Source organism: Gambusia affinis, linkage group LG14 (genome assembly GCF_019740435.1).
Source record: "Gambusia affinis linkage group LG14, SWU_Gaff_1.0, whole genome shotgun sequence".
NCBI classification, from domain to species: Eukaryota; Metazoa; Chordata; class Actinopteri; order Cyprinodontiformes; family Poeciliidae; genus Gambusia; species Gambusia affinis.
Window position 1 is genome coordinate 11,090,722 of NC_057881.1, and position 15,698 is coordinate 11,106,419.

Consider the following 15,698-nt stretch of genomic DNA (forward strand, 5'->3'; position numbering starts at 1 on the left):
ATATATATATATATATATATATATATATATATTTACTATGAATAAACAAAATAAAGTTTTTGCCATTATAGAAAATGTTGTTTGTCTACATAACATTTTGGTTATATTTTTAAAAATGATGAGCATTGCAATAATCGAGTAAACAGGACACTGGTTATATGTTGACCTCATTAAGCTGAAGTGCACTGCAGAAATGTGGGAAAAATAAGAAATATGCACTTGAAATGTGGAGGGAGGAAAAAAATATATACCACTGAAATAGTTTTCTGGTGGGCCAACATAATTAGAGCTGACTTTTTAAAAATTAGAAAAATTAAATCTATCTTTGGAGAGGTTAGGAATCTTCTGAAAGGGTAAAACATTTGTACAACATTTTTATTAGTTTGATATTGTTTGTTTATAAACTGGGTGATTACTTTTGTAGCATTTGTTTCTCCTATGTCTAAATCCCAATACAACTTGAGATAATTTGTATTTTGTATGCCAGAGGCAAAACAAAATTTTTCTATATTAAACCAGTTGTCACAAGAATATATTGCATTTCAATACATTGTGATATTGCTTGAAATTAATTTATTAAAGAAAACATATGTGAATATTCGTGCAAAACTGAAATATTCATGACAGAGTAATAACACATCATGATATTTATTTTCCCCCGTCAATATTCTAGTTTATTTTTTTATGTAGCTCTACATGAAGGGCTAAAAAGAAAGAAAGGAAAAATAAAATAAAATAAGGCTATAAATACTTGCTAAATTTGATAACAAATTTCTGGAGACGTTTCTCTGTGGGCATGTTCACGCGTTTTTTGAAAGTGGCCATTTCACGTGTCCAGAAAAACAAATACTAAATTTAATAGAAAACGCTCAATTAATTAAACGTCCCGCTGACGTCATTGCGTCATCACATGACTCCTTATTGGCGCGCTGTAATCTGGAAATAGTTTTGTTTGAATTTCTGGGCCGGGAAAGTGTTTGACACTGGATATTGCAAGCTGGGATGGATATAACAACTGAGACAGGTTACCCGCGTGTGCACCCACGACGAACCGCGCCAGTCTATGCTGAAACCAAAAAGTAAGTGGTGTGATAGGCTACATATGTTTGCGTGGGCGTGGATGTGCTTGCATGTTGTCACGGACTTTACTGTAGAACTACTTCCCAGCTCGTGACGGCTCCTCTGTCACATATCTGCTTCTGAAAAACGCTGTTTTGATGTTTTTGCAGCTGTGCTGTTCTTTCGGGTATGCATTACAACACGGAAGTTGGCTTTAGATTGTAGAGTTTTATTTGGGGAAATGGCTGAATTGGCTACTATTTTTTCACTACTGTCAGGATATTTAATGTGCTCTACTTTGAAAGCTGAAATTTTTTTTTCGAGATTATTCTGCAGTATTTGGAACCAGATATGTTCTTTCTTTATTTATTTTTTGGCAATTTCCTTAATCAGATGCAAACTTCAGTGTTGTGTTAGCATTTCCAAGCAGCAACAGTTACGACACGGCCTTTTCAGTCAACTTTCTCCTCTGCATTCGTTTGGTCCTATTCATTTCTACATTGCCTTTTATTACACCGCAACCCAGTTCAAATCGAAATGGTTGAACTTTACTCAGTGCAAAAAATGTCCTGTTCTGGGTTTTCTGCATTGTGCTTATGCCAACTACCCAGGCTGCATTGAAGAGTAAACAACATGTTGACTTCTGTGTGACAATAATTTAATTTAAATATATAAAACAGTCAACAGTATTTTTAGAATATAGTTTTTACATCTAAAATAAATGTTTCTCAAAATCTATTGTTATAATCAATCATGGATCCCTTTAGGCATTATAGGGTGTAGCTAATGAAAATCTTAAATATTTTCTCTGAAAGATTCCATCCATATATTTGAACAATAAAAACAATTTGAAATCCAGAAATGGTATGACGGGCCCTTACAAAATTTTGAAAAGCTGCTGACTCTATTGTTGTCTGACAGTCGGTGACAAAATGCAATGAGGATAATTCATACAAGCTGGCTGCTAAAGAATCTGATTGCTGAATACCTTATTCAAAAACAATAATGGAAAGTTGAGTGAAAGTTAACAGAGTGGTAAAATAAGGTACTCTAGGCAAACTTTTGCCTTCAGAGGCTAGTGAAGGAAAGCCCATTCATGAGTTTGGAGAAGACTCACAAAAGGTTGACAGCAGCTGGAGTCAGCACTTCAAGAGCCAACACAAACGGATATAACCAGGACATGGGCTACAACTGTCGCATTCCTTGTGTTTAACCACCCCTGAGTCAAAGACAATGCCAGGAGCTCCTTTCCTGGGCCTGGTGAAAAAATGCATTTGATACGAAAATCAGGGAGAGTCTGGATGAAGATAAGTGAGGCACAGAATTAACTGGTGTTGGTCCAAATTCAAAGAAGGACTGAAAAATATATCTGTAATTTTTGAATGAGGTGCATCTGTAATTATTAAGATGTGTGTGGCTTTCTGTTTGAGACCATGACTCAAAAAAATAGAGTATACTCTTCTCCAGTGTCTATATCTACTACCGACATGTATAAAGTGGCAGGATGTCAGGAGAGTTGTATTTGTGTATTTGCAACCTGCCACCAGAGGGAGCAACGGAGCAGCATTCTCTGTTCCACCAGAGGGCAGGAGTGTGGCTGCACACCTGCAATCAATCTGCCTCGATATCTGGAAGTTAAAAGGAGCTGGTTATTATTGCTCGATCCCTGACTGTTCACCATTGTGGTAACTCTTTTCCTTGTTTACGTGTGTGCTGATCTGATTTCATCTGTTTTAAAGTTACCTTTGTGATGTACCTCGGATCTGTTACTTGGCTCTGTTTCCTTGTTCTCTGATACCAGGACCAATCCAACAAAAGCTTCTGGTTCATTTCCTACAACCATTGAAGCACCTCCTATCTCCCCCAACATCATCTGTCTGCCATCCAATGCTTCACTACTCCATTCTTCCTGCGTTTGTTAGCTTCTACAGCCTGCAGGCATTGCACCATCTCATGGACCATCTCCAAAGCCATCCTTCCCTGGCAGAGTACAACCCGAGCTATAGTAAACATATCAAATCTCCCGCACAGACATCCACAGGTCACCTGTAATCTGTTTTCCCCTTCAGTGTTCTAATTCCTCATATACACTGGACAAAATTATGGACCGGATTGGACTGTTATTTGTATTCTTCTTTATAAACTTTTAAAAAGTTTCGTCTGCCTCCTGGGCCCTGTTTTTAGAAAGCGGGCTTAACAAGCGCTCACCAATGGAAAATAGATAACATGATCACCATATGAACTGAAATAAACAAGCCTCAAAGTGTGCATTTCTGGCCAATGGAATTGGAAGTCTTAATTATGCCATAAGGAGAATATCAAAAAATATTTCACAAAAACACAATGCCAAGTCAATGTGTGAAAGTGATTTGAGAGAGAATTAAAGTTATATAAAGTAGATGATTTTTATTTGAACAAAATATCATTGATGTAGACAGTAGAGAACACTCTATAAAATGAAAAGACTACCATATTTAATCTAGTTTTAGAGCTCAGAGCCATGCCACTTGACTTCCACATTGCAGATAGTGCAGACTGCATCACATATGACCTTCACAGTACAAAACTACAATTAGCTACTATGTCAACTACGTTTGTATTGGTTTAAGTGTATTCTGATGCAGAATAGGATAGAATGAATGAAATTACATTTATTTTTGAACACAGCAGTAATCAAAAGATGTATTTAGATTAATTAAATGATGTGCAGATAACACTGATGAGAGGATTGGTGTAAATTCTTGTTGAGCAGATGAAAAACTGTCATTTAAAATAAAACATAATCCCCTGTATTTTGCAAATGAACCATCTCTGCAGCCAGTTATGCCTGGACACCCACAAAGACATGAATATATGATGCTTAAAGTCTCAAAATGTGATACAGACTACATTACTGCTCCCCTGACACCTGTGGAGTTCTTCTTTTATTTGTCTTGTTGATTTGTATAAGGAACAATACAAAACTGTACAGCATAATTTTTAGATTGCCACTACTTGGACAATAGCTATCTAAGTCACAATGATTTACCTCCCTACAGTGGGAGTGCTCCTGTCTGAAAACCAAACCTTAAACTAAACTATTTGTACTAGATGAAAGTAAAGAATAGCTTTACACAACACCTGCTAGGGACTGACCCCTGGTGTCCTAAGTAATGGGCAGAGACACACACTCCCCTCACATGGGAAACTGGACTTCATCACACTCTCTGAATCGACCTGAAGATTGCGGTCATCCTGATGGGCACCTCTGCTGTACAACAACACTTCAGGTACAAACTTTTCTGACAACATGCTGCTGGCACAAAAGCAAAGTGCAACACAAAGAATTAGTCTTCATTGTGTCATATGAGTGATGTGCAGGCTGAAATTATATTGAGATAAATTGACTATTGCAAAAAACCATTACAACCAAAAGTATTAAACCAGGAATGATAAGACATCTAATCGCAGTCTGATCACTGTCTCCTGACAGATATTTTGACAGAGTATTGCTCTCCAACATCTACAGGCTCCTCTAGAAGAGGATGTGGCCTTTCTGACACTTTTCTTGTGCCAGGTCTCAGCAAAACAGTTGGTGAGACTCAGGATTTACTCAAACAATCCTGGTAACAGGGTTGGTTTACAGAGGAAGTTGTGGAAGTAACTTGACTTAGGACATTGGCTACCTGTCCTTCTGAAACCGAGACCCATGATATCCACATTCTTAGCCTGAACCTACTCTGAATTTTAATTTATTCTGCTTTCTTAAATGCCCTCAGAGTCAATGCATGTGGATCGAAATCCATCTATCCATCCAGTTTCTTACACCCTTGTCCCTAGTGGGGTTGGGAGGTGCTTGTGCCAATTTCCAGCTGACGCTCCGGGCGAGAGGCAGGATACACCTTAGACAGGTCGCCAGTCTGTTGCAAGTGGGTCGAAAAAATTTTTTAAATCCATGACATAAACTGGATCCTTGTGGGCCATGTCAGACAGGTAAAACAATGATAGCTGTATCATTCAGCTGACTCTACATATCTATAAAAGTTTTGGTGAATTCTAGCTAATGAACAGAAAAGCACCACAAAAGCAACTTCTCCAGAGTTATACCATTTGTGTGACTGTGCTTTCCTTAAACATGGAGTGTATTTAGTGTAATTGGAGTTGAGCTTCACCAACTAATTGAATTAAAACCCCAAATAAGCCTGTGACTTCTGTCATTTGACACAATCTGCTCGGCTACACCAAGATGCTGTAAAAACAATCGATAAGAATCCAAACCATGATAAAGAACTGCAAGTCTTGGCTGAATTTATGTAGTGCATAATTTATCCTCACACTGTATCCATTTGTGTTTTCTGTAATTTCCCCACTGCAACTCTGAGTCACATCTTGTTGCCAAAGAGAATTGAAACCATTTAAACTGGAAACAGAATATTGACAATACGTAGCAACCACAGAGAAAAACATCTTTTTGCGGTAAAAGAAAGCATTAGGATTCAAAATTTATCTTACTACATTGTGCTCGTTTTTTTTGTTTGTTTGTTTGTTTTTTTCTTGTTTTTCAATCTCGGTGCATTCTGTTACTTCATTTTTTTTCTTTGTGTGCCCTTCTGTCGCTTTTTAGCGGCCTCCTTAAATTCCTTGTTGCGTTTGATCTTATCTAAACTCACATCAAGTCCACCTCTCCTTATTTATTGCACTTATGTTAATGATTATAGATTTTGTGCTGGTGGAAGGATTTGCCTTGGAGCTTTTCTGGCTGGATCAAAAAATTGAGGGGAAAATAAAAGGTTTGTAACATTTGTTTTAAAATGATGCACTTGTTTTGCAAAGCTTAAATGTACATTTATAAATATTTCTAAGAATACCCTTTAGTACTTTGCAAATTCCAACTGACAAATTCATAGAAACTTCACATCAGGAAATAATGTCAGAATTTTTCATTATTAGAAATTGGTGACAATTTTGGTTGCTGAAGAGATGGCATTGCCTTTCTATCGTCTGAAATTTGCACATTGTCTTCTAATGTCAACAAAGCATTTTGGTCCACAGGAACACTGCTAGCTGTATTTTTATTATTATTTTTTTGTGTGTGTTTTTCTCAACAGTTCTCTGTCGTGCCAACATAAATCCCAGTAGATCAGCAGGTTCTAAAATAGTCAGAGAAGCCCATCTGGCACCAACAATGATGCCACATTCTAAGTCACTCGCATTCCCTTTCTTCTCCATTCGGTTGTTAACCAAGTTGTTGTCACCGTTGTTTAGAAATTTAAATGTGGTGAGTTGCTGCAATGTGATTGGCTGATGCATCGATTGTGCTAAAATTGAACAGCTGTTAAGAGACCAGTGAATTTCTTTGATTCCTTTTCAGTTGTGGTCACTATATTGGGTAACTAATTGTATCTGCAAAGTTATTTTGTAGTCATCTGATTTCAGCTTAAGATTTTATACATTGCTTTTAGATGTTGAAATGTTTGCATATTTGGTTTTATTGTAGATTTTTGTTGTTCTTATTGTTATATGTACAGCGCTTTGGTGCTACATGGGCTCTAAAAATATACAAATGTTTCTTTAATAGGCTAAATATCACTGTTACTTTTTTATTCAAACAAATGGTTTCGAGATTGTTGGTGCAAATGCAGAAGAACCTCTTTAAGAAGCTTAAGAGACAGATAGATAGGGCAGAGGGAGAGAAGAAATATTTCCCCTGGACTTAATGCACTGTGAAAGGATTCATATGACTGTGGATAAAATAACAGCAATATGTGTGTGTGAGCACAGGCGTGTGTGTGAGAAAGAGAGCAAGTTGGCATGCTACCTCGGCTACTTCTTCAATCCACCCTTCGTGGAGATCATCTGTGGAAAATCCATCTGGATCGTGCACATACCTAATGACGTCACAGATGCGCAGAGTCACACTCGGTGCAGAGACCCGTTTTGTTTTATAAATAAAAAGAAACCGACTGAACCAAAAGGGAGGGAGGAAACAAGATCAAGAACCATTCAAAAAGAAGGGAAAGCGAAATGATATGAGAGAAAGAAAGAGATGGAAAGGAAAACAGATGACAGAAGTGGAAGATGACAGCAAGTTCTCTGTGTCTTACTTTTACGCACACACCTAATCAGTCTGGAAATGACCACCCCCATCTTTTTCCCCTCATACATAAATATCAAACTGCATAATGCAGGTACAACTAATCCCCTGTGTGTGTGAGTGTGTAAGACTGGACCGTGGGGTGTGGTGGTGTGCGTGCGTGTGCATATATGTGTGTGTGGTTCAGGGAGTGAGGAGGAGGGATTGGGGGTTCTGGCAAGGCATGGTAGTCATTTCCCTTCTAGACTCAACATCATGCAGATACACACACACACACACACGCATATGCACGCATGCTAACGGCAAGCGTTGGAATATCATTACGGTAAGAGCTGCAGTGAGCAGGCCCCTGACACAAGCGGCCCTTTGTTCAAATGCAGACACACACGCACGCACACACCCATGCACATTGCAGACCCAGACTCAGGCCTTCCATATCGCCAATATAATTACAGCTATTACATCTGACTCAAATATAACTTTACATCTCGATCTCTGCTCGCTCCCCTCCTTCCATGGCTCTGTTTTTTTACTTTTGAGTGCCCATGTTGGAGCCATGTATAACAGCGTGTATGGATGTGTGTGTGGGGGACGGGATAATGCTATGTAAACATTACCTCAACTAACGAGCAGTAACTGGCCTGCTCCAAGGTGTGTGTGTGTGTATGTGAGAATGTGGTTTAACTTAATGACCTATACAGTCACTTTTTTGTTCAGTAAAGTTTTTTTTATTTTTCTGTTAGAGGGAAAAGTCTTTCCATTGCTACTGATCAGAAATGGATGGACAAACAAAATACAAACTTTGTAGAAAATAACAATAAATACTTAGCATCGGATATTTGTTTAAAATCTAAGGATAAAAGGGAAGGTATCAGTTAAAACAGCTGCAGCGATGTTAATTTTTAGTGTCGAGAGTGGAAAATATCACTTTACCAGAACCAAAGTTATTTAACACGTGATTGGTATTGCATTTTGCACAACATGACTCCACATTGATTGGGTGTACAAAAAATAAACAGAAAATGTGGCTTTGGCACCAAATGAAGATAACATTTTAAGCTTTTTTGTCAAGTGCTTCTACAGCTTCATTAAAAAATGGCACCCTGGGTAGAGAGTCATATCTCTCATGGTTAAACCTGGGAGTTTTTAACTAAACTAGGCTAAAAATTAAGCTATTATAAATTTATCAAATTATTTTTTTTAAATGTGTGACGTGTTTATGAATTAATTGATAAGATAAATTATTTAATTTTACTAAAATGCTCTCAGGTTAATGATTGAAGTTATCTAAAAGTCACACATTTTCAGTCATTTTTTATTTCACAATAAGAAATAAAAACTGAATGCATATTTTTGTGAGGAACCAAGGTTAAGTTACGTTTTAGATTAATGTAAACTTTCCAGTTTCACTCCCCAAAGATTTATGCATCAGAAAGTTAAAGGCAAAAAAAGTCCAAAGTTAATAAAAATAATACAAACTGCAGAAAGATTTCCGCTTCATTTGTTTTTGCTTAACTGATAAAGAGGAGATGTTTTTGCCTATCTGTGAATGTTTTAGGGTGGGCTCCATCAGCAACAAACGGTTCAATAAGAAGTAACATACAGAAGGAAAAATGTGACGGAACAGCAGCTGAACCAGCAGCTGCAGCTGTTTGTCCCCGGCTCCCTGTTCATACTTGAACAGAACAAGCTGCAAATCCTCAATATCAGAGCCCGCTCGGCATGTCAGACAATATCTCATGTTTTCCAATTTAACAAAACCAAAGACACACTTTTTCTCATTTTTATCTTTCTGCGACAGTCCGAATTCGCATCAGAACTTCTTTACCTTTTCTCTTCCACATGATTGAAAGTTGAGGTTATTATCCAGCTTCCGTTTTTATTTCACCTCCACAGGAGTTATTTTTTTCTTTGTTTTGCTTTACAACACCAGCAAGTTTATTCTGAACCGGCAAACTTCTCGTGTGTGTTTTTGTGAAGACCTTCTTGTTTTTGGGACCAGGATTAATTGAAAACAGTCGCATCTTTTTGTGTGCTAAATCTGAACCGACGACAGCAGAATATTAATACTGATTCACTTTAAGACCCAGAACTAATTTTCAAGACTTGATATGATGCATCTTATGCACTATATTGAAATTAACTGTGGTATAGTTGAAAACTTATCAAAATTTACTAATTTGTGTAATAGTGAGTCCACAAGAACGAATAATAACTTCTGCACACCATTAGTTTAGTTCTTGGTTCAAAACATATTTTTCCCTGAGCTTTAGGGCAGTTTAAAAACAAAATCTTTATTGCATTACTTCGAATGTGAAACACAGAGACAGAAAATAGTAGGCTGGTTGTTTGGTATCTAGTTGCAGACATGTATTTGTTTTCATTTTGCTGTTTATGTTGTGCGATCCTTCGCTGTCGGAAAGTTTTTCTGTTGAACTCAATAAAACGGTCTCCGGTGGGCCCATGTTTATAAGTTTGCGTTGCTCACAGCTATGTATTTTAACAAATTAGGAACACACACAAGCCGATTTGATACAGCTAAGTGAGAACTGCACTAAATTAGCTTTATAAGGAACAGGTGAATGCAGGCAGGCACACACAGGAAAGTGTGTGTGGGCAGCGCTACTTTTAAATGAGCAATATGGATGTTGTGTTTAATAAATCAAACATGGTTGTGTGAGACTGACATGGAGGAAAAATTTGTGGGAAAAAAAAAGGCTAATGTCTGCGTCTGCTGCATGTTGAAAAATGCTCAACATGATGTGACCCCTTTTCAACTTGCACTGATTATTACTTTGTACGTGTTTGATCTTCTTCCACACAAAATGTAACCAGAAAGACTCTTACTAGATAATTAGAAACATCCGTTGTATCCAGATCATACAAATTTAGATTAGGTTATCAGTATAATAAAATAATTTGTTGCAAAATTTTAAATGTGTTCCAGATATGCATCTGTGCAAATACACCGATTGATTTATTTCTCTGTTATTTGCAAAATAGGTCAATTTCAGTCACATTGGATGAGGAGCATCTGCAACTTTGACTCAGCCATTTACTTTTAGGATCAATTAAGATTCCTTTTTTTTTTGTTTGATTTGAATTGATAAATGAATATGATTTCAGCTAAACCATTGTATTTCTAGGTGCATCTTTAGGGTTGTTGTCCTGCTCGTAGGTGAACATCTGCTCAATTCTTTGTTTTTCTTTTTAACATCCCTCCATTTATTTTCTCATCAACTGTAACCAGCTTCCCTGACCCTGCAGGAAAAAGAATCATGCCTCCACCATGTTTCTCTCTATAAGGCAGTTTTAAGAAGTGTGCAGTCAGTAGATATCCTTATGATGCATTCTGCCACCTGAGCTGTGCGGCTCATCCATCGTTACCAGGACTCTTGACTAGCGTTCAGTTTAGGTGGACAACTGTACCCGACTAGGCTTGCTGTTCTGCCAACCTCCATTTTCAGAGGATGAGTCTTTGGAATGTGTGATGCTTAATGTTTGGGGATTTTTTTTCTTGGCCCAAAATTATACAAAATCAGGTTATTTGCTTCCTTTTTTTAGGGATATTAAAGTGAGTAATGTTGACCATATATGCTCCCTTTTAGATTTATAAAAATTGTAAAATAAATTCACAATTTTTAAAATCAAACTGGTTTATCTTGGTGTAATTTTATGGCTTCATAAAGTATTGTTGTTTTTGCACACTTTTATTTCATAATTGATGTTTAAAGGGTTTGAAAATGAAGTTGACATCTGCATGCATTAGTCCTGTGATCTGAGAACTTTCTAAAACACTGATGAATCATCTTAACAAACCTCAGATTCTCATTAAAAGCTATAAAGCAATGACGAGAAACCCCTCCATGCAACCTTTTTATTTATTTATTTTTTTTATTCTCCTTTTATTTAATCACTCCATGTTCCTTCTTGGAAAAACGTGCGCTCATGATTCCTAACTGGCTAATTTGTACTTTTAAAAACCCGCTAAATCAGAGGAATGAGCACAAAATTGAGGCCAATTCTGCTTTGCTAAAAGGCATAACTTGTACTGTCAGACAGAGACGGAGCTCCTCAGCAGGAGACTGACATGCAGTCTGCATATTTAAGAAGAAAAAAAAACAGCCACACACAGCTGGAGGGCCGTGGGCACCAGCTTAATGCTGCAGGCAGCTCGATTTTTACTCTTTTTCAAACAGGAATAAGTGAAGCATTAGAGTGAAGAAAGGATTAATTAGTGATATAGAAAATGCATGCAAAGTGACAAATTAATTTGTGCATGTAATTATATACATTGTGTACATAATTTGGTATACTATGCAGGAGCTGTATTCTATCCTATTAACCATTTAACACTTATTTATCACTAGCTTCTGTGTCTCTCCCAACATAGTTGGATACCAGTGGAAAAACACGTTGATTTGACTCATTGACATGTTTACTTACGGTAATTCATCAGTGAGTTTAATTAAAGAGTTGTACATTAAGATTCTATTGAATTCTTTTAAATCTCAAGCAAAGCTGGGCACCAGTCTCACTGCCAGTAAAGCAAAGGAGGTCAGTTAGATCCACAACTAGTAAGTCACAATTTTTACAGTTTTAATGAAACGGTATTCCTGACTAACAATAAGCTGTGAGTGAGTTGAATCACTGTCTTCAGCTGTGAGAATATTTCTTTACTCCAGTTAAGATAAAAAAAAAAAAAAAAAAACAACAAGCATGTGCATGGGCACTTGTTTCTCGTTATATGTTTATATATTTTATTTTTCTGTTCTAAATTTACATTGTCTGAAATATCAAGACTTAAGTAAATTACTTCATTTCACTTGTTTTTATGTTTTTCCATTTGATCGTAATGTGCTGATGCCAGCAACAAAAGCAATACGAGGTTTTTATTTTTTATAAGATTTCTTGGAAAGCACAGTTTAACAAAACATCTGAACAGTGTCCTTGAGGAACCAATTTACAGTGAGCTCAACAAAGATGAAGGATAATGTTTATTTTTTGGATGTGTTGTGTGTGTGTGTGGTGTACAGTTGTGTTTGTGCTTCTCTGTAGAGAGTGTTGTTTAATACACACTCACACACCCACGCACACTCACACACCCATGCACACACACACACCATCTGGACCTCTTCAAACGGCATCAATCAATTTCCTCGAAATCAGTTCCTCCCTCATTTTCTTACTGAGTGTGTAGTATACTGTACATGTGATGTATTATTAATATCACTGGACATTCTGCCTGCATGCTTTATGACAGTTTGTTTGAATTGTCCACTGATCGTACCATGTTAATTTAACCTTATATTTCAGTACTTGCTGCATACATGCTCAAGCTGTGGTCAGACATCTTTACATGTGTTCCTGTTTGACACGTAGGCCGAGAATGAAACATTTGATTTATAATTTACTGGATGACCACAACATTTGCTGGGCTGAAGTCACAGCAAGAAGTCTTTGTAGTGCCTAGCATGCAACAGTTTGTTTTTGTGCATCAAACACAGATCCTACCTCTTTATGTGGAACAGAATATGCTCTGGGCAGTGTTAAAAAAGAAGCCTTACAAACTAATCATGTCTCCATGTCTCAACGTGAGGAGTAGCTTTCTGGACATCAGGAACTTGCTGACATTATTTCTTGTTGCTCCTCTGAATTTAATTTCTGACAGTTTATTGTTCTCATTTTATGTGGTGAGGCAAAAATGTAGCACCACTTACTGTTTAAAAAAAAAAAAAAAAAAAAGTCCACCAAACAGTGGCGTTTTGCAGCATAAGGCACTGTTGTATCTGTTGTATAGTCCCCAGAACCTCCAACGCAATTCAAACACTGTTGGTTCAGGGCAAGTATAGCAAATCAAAATGTAAAGTCAATGCAATCAAAATCTAACTACATTTTTAGTTCTTGTCAAGCAGGATGTTTCCCCTGCAGCTTCCTAACCACTCGTACTATTGTCCTAATCTGCCAGGGGTACCATGTCTGAAATGTGGCTCTTTTTGCATGGGAGGTTTAAATGCAAAAACACCAAGTCTCTGAAGTAAAGTCATTTTTGACTTCCAAGCATTGTTTCCTATATAAACAATTTGGATCAGAATTCACTGCTCTTCTCTAGGATGTGAAGGGGACCTTAACTCCTGCTGCTGCTTCTGTCTAGCAAAAAGTGTTAGAAAGAAGCACTTCTGGCTAGATCTGACAGTCAGATCTCACAATGGTGTGCGTTTACATGGTCAAAAACCTAATGTCATAGAAATACTTTGCTGTGACTTGAACAGTCTGTTCATGTTTGTATTGAATTCAGATCACGGAAATTATCCATTACCTGAAGTTGGCTACTGATTTGACAGAATGGCAAAGAGCCAATAAGCAACTTTTTACATGTTGGATTACTATTACTTATCCTACACTACATGCATATCCATCAAAGCACAGTTGGTAAATTTTAATAACTTATTTCTGTCAGTAAATATGCAGTTTTGTTGTTGTAGTTTAGATAACAAAACGGAAAGAAAACCACCTTTTTCCCCTTGAGGGTTTTTACTAGGAGGTTTCCTTATTTGCAGTTTAGCAAATAAGAATAAAAATTTTTTTTTAAATGGAGCAAGACATAATGTCTGGGAAAATTTTATATTTTTATGGCTATATTTTCTTCTTGTATAGTTACCCAGAACTGGAAAATAGGTAAAAAGAAGTTACAAACTTTTCAAGACCGCATAAACCCCGTCATTTATAGTTCTTATTTTTACATTTTGTTGATAGATCTTTCCCAGATCTTCTGATCTGTCTACCAGTCTAAACTATCAAGTGACTCTAAGTAGTGTGATATTTTGCTGGTTTTCACATCAACGGTCGCCAGAAATTAATATATTTTAGCATCTGTCCTTTTATTCTAATTGCACCTTTTAGCCAGTGTACTAACCTGCATTACCTCACCGTCATTGCTGTTAGACCCTCTGATGTTATTACACACATTATGCCATTCTCAGTTGCCAAAGCAAGTAATCAGATCTTCCATTTTCATTTTCCTGTTGCATTTCTTCTCATTATTACAGCCATTATACCCCTCACTTCCATCCAGTCAAAATGAAAATGTTAGCCTGGTGATTCACTCCCCCTCACTCAGAAGAAAGGTAATACAATTCAGGTTAAGATTCCCCTTTGCACTCCATAAATATGCTTTTAATCAAACCGGTGAGCAGCTGCTTATAAAGTTGGCCACCGAGCAGATTCGTTATGTGGCCCAGTGGTCAGTCAGGCAGCAAAACTGAGGGCCAAGCAGCTCGCCAGCAAGCTAATAGTAAATTACCAGTTTGAGACATCAGCCAGAAAGAAGAAAAAAGAATTACCATCAACTAGTCAGACAGAGAGGGAGAAGTGTAATCAGTGATAAGTGATTAGGATGTTCCAGTCATTTAGGATGAACAACTGCATTCTGCAATTAGAGCATCTCTCTTTCACTCCGTCTCTGCACTCTGCCTAGTTCAATACATTTAGCTCTCCAGTTACTGTTGAGTGTGCAGCAGTCAGACAAATCACGTGCACACAAACATTAGGATTCTGCTCTTTGCTGCACTTAGAGAAACTTCCATTGAGAATCCATTTGTGGTCTGCAGGCACTCACACTAATTATGAATATAAATTCACTGATGTTCTCAGATTCATTGGTTCTGATAAAGTCATTTTATGAAATGTTTAATTTTTTATTTTATTTTTTTAAATGGAGGTGGAATTTTCAACAGGAATGGTTAAATGGTTTAAATGAACCAATGGTTATAAATTGTGTTGCATAAAATATGATCTCAGCTCTAAATAAAGTTCAGAGGAAGTGAAGATCTATTTTGCAGTTTGATTTATTGGATTTATTTTGAGACGAGATGTTTTCTCTAGATGGCATGAAACAATAACTGAATTGGTACAACATAATTTGTTTATCATAGGCTATCCTCTAGGGTGAGGCAGAATAACTATCTTGTAGGGTTGTGAGGGTGGGGGCTTATCTCCAGCCATCATTGTGGGACAGGTGGTGTTCACCCTGGCAATTTTACTACAATTTTATGGGATACACCATCCAAATGTAGTGCACAATTCTGAAAGGCCAGAAAATTAGCAAATGGCTTAAAACGTGATGTACGTTTGAATTTAGCCAGCATATTTTCATTGCACCTGGTAGAAATGTGTTGAAGTATTTCAAAATTTTCACAACTGGAAAGCATTGCTCAATCTTCTTTTCCAATTAGATGAAGGTCTTTCATCTTGGATGGAGCTAAACTTTGAGCATCCTTTGTCAAATCTGGCCACAGCTTTGGAATTGTACTTTCCAATTCCAAATTGGAAAGTACAATTTGGAATTGAAATTGAAATTCCAAATTCAATTCCTGGGCACTTGTGTCCAGTTTTACTTTGACTGGACAAGTCAAAATAATAATAAAAAAAGATGTGAATATGCTTTGCTCTAAACTGGGGATGTCCAAGTCCTATCCTCCAGAGTTACAATCCTACTACTTTTAGAAGCATGTCGCCTGCGGGACACCTGAATCACATGGCTTAATTCTCCCATTGGTGTGTCATT

The 15,698-nt window shown here is 37.1% G+C and overlaps 1 protein-coding gene across 1 annotated transcript in view; it reads left to right on the forward strand.

Moving 5' to 3' along the window:
* Positions 1-962: 962 nt before the first annotated feature.
* The window catches only part of trps1 (trichorhinophalangeal syndrome I), a 181,060-nt gene continuing 166,324 nt past the window's right edge, over positions 963-15,698 (forward strand). The window contains exon 1 of the mRNA XM_044139382.1: positions 963-1,079. The gene's annotated coding sequence lies outside the window, so the exon portion shown is untranslated. The remainder of the gene's footprint in view (positions 1,080-15,698) is intronic.